General features: G+C 42.9%; 1 long non-coding RNA gene across 1 annotated transcript; it reads right to left on the bottom strand.

Moving 5' to 3' along the window:
* LOC109365488 lies at positions 1–5,544 on the bottom strand. The gene is made up of 2 exons (XR_002111135.2): positions 5,417–5,544; positions 1–2,090 (listed from the first exon to the last, which is right to left on the bottom strand). It is a non-coding gene; the product is annotated as an uncharacterized LOC109365488 (long non-coding RNA).

The raw sequence follows: 5,544 nt of genomic DNA, 5'->3' as shown, positions 1-5,544 counted from the left end.
TTTTCACTATCTGATTATAAACACCTGCTTTTTGATCCAGGAATGAGAATTTGCTAGATTTGGCTGCTGTCTGTAAAATGAGGACTGCAAGTGAGCCATGACTCAAACAGGCATTTCCCAGTGCTTCACACAGGCTTCCCATCAGTAAGGATGTTACTATGGCACGTGGAGAGAATCTTCATTTCTTTATAACCTAAACTTCGGAAATAAGTAAATGGAAAGGTTTTCATGTCATGTAAATTCCCATTAGAGAAGCAACAGTAGGAGAAAGAAAGAGCGAGACTGGCTGCTCAGCTGAGGAATGTGCTGAAGACCTGGGTATCCATCAGGTCCATCAGTGGGTTGATTTTCCAGTTGGAGGCAAGTATATTTTTATGGCAGAGAGCTATGCAGCCCAGTCTTTCTTATTGTGGAGTCAGGATATTGCCTGGGCTCCACTCATGGTGTATTCTTGCACTCTGCTTTACTTCTCCTACGGCCCAGGAGCCAGATGCCATTTTTCCATGCTTCCAGCACCTGAAAGATGGAGCCGATGATCTTTCCCTACTCCACCTGTGGGCATTTCTCATACTGTCTTCTGGAAAACATGTACACTCAATGGCAATATTTGTGGATTGATAATTACTCCTACTGCTGGTGTCTGTGTTGTGAAGGCCAATGCAAATGCTTCCTTCCCTCTCCCTTTGCTGTTCTCATTTTTAAAGTATGCATTGCTGACCACAGGAAAGCCTCTGTGGCAGCCTTAAAAGAAGGCATATTTTGAATGAGCTTGTGATTCTTTCATGCTTGACATTTGCCTTTCCTTTCATTGAACGCCAATGACTCCTGGGCTTGCAGTGATACCAATTTTCCATCAGTCTCTCATGTAGTTCTTCCTTTAAGCTTCCTTCCACACACTCATTGCTTACATTCAAGCTCCGTGTGAGTAATATGCCCAAGTGGCAGCTAGAAGAAGAAGCAGGTAAGCTGCTGGTGGGGAGCAATTTATTGAATGATCTTATACCACATTTCTGCAGGGAGAAATATAAGTCTGAACCACATCCATTGTAGTTTTCTATAGACTTAAGTGCTAGCTGGCCCAACTGAATAAGATTTACTTCTTTCTAAGCTAATTATTTCTAAACATTCGGTTTTCTGATGTGCAGGTAGCCATCTCTGCACCAGTGTGCCATCTGCCTGGGCTGTGTGACATCCACTGCTTGTCATATGCATGTCACTTGCTCAGCTTTTTGCCTGCATCTGAGTGGATAACTGAAAGAACATGCACAGAGTGGGCTTCTAATGAACTGGAAATATCACTATTCTCAAATATGTTCCCTTCTGGTTACGGATATTCAATTTTTTTCTGAGTTTTGGAATGGAGAACTGGTCACAAAACAGCACGCACAAACCAGACCAAATCCAAGAGGAGCTGAGTGTGGAGGAGTGTGGGAGGCATTTGGGGTTCAAGTCCTTTTCAGCTCCACATTCACACAGTAGTGGCTGGGTCACTAATGAACACCTATCAAAACACATTTCAGTTTTGCCCTTAATATTTTTAGATAGGTTCTGTAAGAATAAAATCAGTGAGAGGAATAAGGAAGGATTGTATCCAAGGTGAAAGCTCACCACCTCTGGCTAGTTTAGGACCTCATCTATGCTTCGACTGCAAAGACATGATCACCCACATCACTGTTGTTCACAGTGGAAAGGCAGTCTTACTCATGATCTGGAGAAGCTGATGTTTATTTCAGAAATAGACTGTATTTCAGAAACTGGGACTTTTTTAGTCTTGAATGCACTTTCTCATCTCTGCACTCTACCTTCCCAGTTAACCTACTCGGATGCTTCTGAAAAGGAATTAACATGATTTTTGTTACATTAGCAGAAGTTCTAGAAAACAAACAGAAGAAACTCTTCTCTCTTACCAGTATTCCAGCTCCCAGAATGCCTTGGAAAAACCAGACCAGATCGGTTATCTCACTGAGCTGCAGAACTTGTCCATTGGGGAAGAACAGGAGGATGTTGGAGACCATAGCACACGCAGCCAGCGGGAACAGGGTGATCCCAATGCACCTCGAACACTTCCCTGTGCACATGGTGGCTCTCTGCTGGGGAAAGATGCAGTAAGGTTTGGATTACTGCTGCACTGGAGGCACAGAATTTCAGCAGTTTTCCTTCTTAGTGAAAGAGGAATCAGTTGTGAATCAAAAAATGTTCTAGTTAAGACTGACATGCGCAGTATTGTCATACAAAGCCTGTTCTCTTCATAGCCTTTATTTAAAATGGAATTATTCCAAACTGGATTGTTTAAATTAGATTTATTTAAAATTACCAGGAATAAACAGATGTTGATATGAAATGGATGGAGAGTTATATTTCAGTCGTTAACAGGCAATTGCCTGACCATTGGGAACATTGAGAACAGCACTGTGGCCACACAAATGGATACCCTACCTGGCAGATTTCTGGTGGGACTTAGGCCTTGTGTAGAAGATGAGATGGTGTAGTACCTGATGACCTGGTCTAGTACCAGACCTGGAGGTTAGTGGCCCTGCCACAGACAGGGGGTTGGAACTTGATGATTCTTGGGGTCCCTTCCAACCCAAACCATTCTATGATTTTATGGGTGCACTTCAGTCAAAACTATAGAGACAGTAAGAGGTGGATAAACATGGCTGTTTCCTGTGACATGCTAAATCTACAGATAAGAGTAGATAAGACTATTGGTTATGGGGCTGCTTGGCACGCATGATAAAGTATGCAGAAAAACTGTAAGCACATCTAGTTCTGTGGCTATAGCTAAGGGTAGGTCAGAGAGCCATTCCACCTCATTTTCAGAGATCTGACTTAATGTGCAAAACTGCAGCTTAACATTTTACAATGGTCAACATTTTTTCTTTTAAACCCAAAGAATCATTTTTTGCAAGCAAAGAATCATCACAGATAAGGCTTTGGTTGGAAGAGATCTCTGCAGGTCTCCAGCCCAACCTCCTGCTGAAACCAGGGCTGCCACCCTGGTGGCACTAGGTATCTGCACTGGCCCTAGCTTTGTGTGGCTGAGCCTTGAAAAGCCCCAAACATGGAGTTATGATCACTACTTTTGGTGACTTGTTGCAGGACTGCCACCCTGGTGGCACTAGGTATCTGCACTGGCCCTAGCTTTGTGTGGCTGAGCCTTGAAAAGCCCCAAGCATGGAGTTATGATCACTACTTTTGGTGACTTGTTGCAGGACTGCCACATCATCTGAGTGAAAACATCTTTCCTCATGTCTTATATGAACTTCACAAGCTGGAAACACTGCTGTTGCTCCTTATTTTATCCTCTCCTACCACTCCGTCACCCTTGTCACTCCCTCTAGTAGTGGTGTAGGTTCCCCTTCACCAAACCAAACAACTCCAGTTCCTACTACACCCAAGCTGCGATCTATAGCCAAAGAGAAGGCCGATCAGTTCAAAACTGGATCCATATACATTTCTCCAAGACTGGGAGATTCAGACTCCTGGAAACTGATCACAACTTCTTCATGATCAGGAAGTGTAGCCTGGAGATAAGAATGATCTGGAAAGACCATACTGTGACCTTTCAGTATTTAAAAGGGCTTATAAGAAAGATGGAGAAAGGCTTTTCACCAGGACTCGTAGGGACAATGGTTTTAATTTGAAAGAGGGTAGATTTAGATTGGATGTTAGAAAGAAATTTTTCATAATGAGAGTGGTGAGGCATTGGAACAGATTGCCCAAGAAAGCTGTGCATGCCCCGTCCCTGGAAGAGTTCAAGACCAGGTTGCATGGGGTTCTGGGTAGCCTGATCTAGTGAGAGATGTCCTTACCCTTGACAGGGGATTAGAGGAGATGATCTTTGAAGTCCCTTCTAAACCAAACCATTCTATGGTTCTTATCATCACTTCATGACAGTTTAAGGCTTTCAAATGCATAAAACCGCAACATCTAAATCTGTAAGTTTCTGTTCTCAGAGAAAGTCAATGGCTTTTGACAAAGAAGGCTTTGCTTTACAATGAACAAGTTATAAAAGAAGGAAGGTGATCTGGATACCCATCCTTTTGGTACACTGTGTTATTCATGCACACACACCCGTGCACACAAGTATGCCTTGTTTTTTATGTGCAAATAGTTTTTATAATAGCCAAGGCAGTAAACTATGAAAAGTGCCTCAATTTAGTCACGTGCATTGGCTAATCCTGCAAGTTCTGTGTCAAAAGTTCATGTTGGGAAGGTATTAAGCAGGCTGGGAGTACATAAATCAGTCTGGGTTGTGTTCCCAAGCAAAAGGCTCAAATGGGAGAGAGCAGGAACATATTTGAGAAAACCAGAGGCGTACTGAACCTAGCTTCATTGACAGAATGAAGACAGCGAAATAAATGAGGTAAGGCATGAAGACAGACCTCTGATTTGGAGGGATGCAGGATATTGCTGCAAGGTCTTTGAGATTGCCAGAGACTTCTGAGTTTGCATTTCTACAGCAAAAAATTGATCTCTGTGACTATGAATTTAATAAGAGCACTCTGCTTATCTGCATTATCTTCTGAGTACTTCATAATCACATTATGTGTTTTAATCCAGCCTTAAAATGAGTTATCCAGCATTAAACTATTTCAGAAAGGAACATTTAACAGATGTGTTTCTTAGTTTATGGTCATTACCTGTTGTTTATATAATGCTTAAATTTGGGCAAGGCATTTTGCAAGCATCTGGATTAAAACAAACAAACAAACAAACAAACAAAAAACTGGCTTCAAAAGATAAAAATCTAACCAAACAGACAATGTGCAAAAGAAGGATGAAGCGGGGAGGGGATGGAAAAAATACTGGACATTTTATCCAAATATCCAATGCATTTTTATGCTGACCTTTTCCTGCCCACTTTCTCACTTTGTTCCCACATTCGCTTTTCCATACATTTGCCCAACCTCATCTGCTCCCTCACAGAGAGAAGCAAGCAAGCACAGGCACAGCCTTGCCTCCTCCCATTTAGCTGAGACTTGTTGGCGAGCATCTTTCACACGTAGCCGCAGGGCCTGGTTCTCACCCAGTGCACAGGAGCACAACGTCGCTTCGGCTGGAAGAGTGCAGATTTATTCTGGGAGGGTTCCAGCCCTGACCTATCTCAACACCACTTCCCGCTGAAAGGAGAATTGCCACAATTACCAGATCTAATGAGAACCTCCGCTGCCAGAATCAATGCAGCTGTTCTACCTGCACACATCAGATGATATGGCCATGTTATTATGGCTTAGGAAAACACTCTGGATTGCCAGAAGCGTTCAAAATGCTTTATTAATTCAGCAAACAAAAGCACTCTTTGTCTGCAGCTTTGTTAGGCAAGGCAGCAAGAGTGAGCTTCTAATTGTTAGCCAGGGTTTTAGAAGGCTTTTCTTTGTAACACAAATGCAAGAAGGCAAAAACCTGTGCTTACCAGAACCAAAATGGCCTCCAGGCCCCAGAGCTTCCCACAGCTGACGTCCAGCTTCCCAGCTCCTCTTTCCTGGAGTGTGGCAGCCCAAAAGAGCACAGCAATGTTTTCAGATGGTGACCTCTATTAAA

This window comes from Meleagris gallopavo, chromosome 1, assembly GCF_000146605.3.
Source record: "Meleagris gallopavo isolate NT-WF06-2002-E0010 breed Aviagen turkey brand Nicholas breeding stock chromosome 1, Turkey_5.1, whole genome shotgun sequence".
In the NCBI taxonomy this organism is placed as follows: domain Eukaryota; kingdom Metazoa; phylum Chordata; class Aves; order Galliformes; family Phasianidae; genus Meleagris; species Meleagris gallopavo.
Note: the sequence above shows the minus strand (reverse complement) of the source record. Positions and strands in the feature narration are given on the sequence as shown.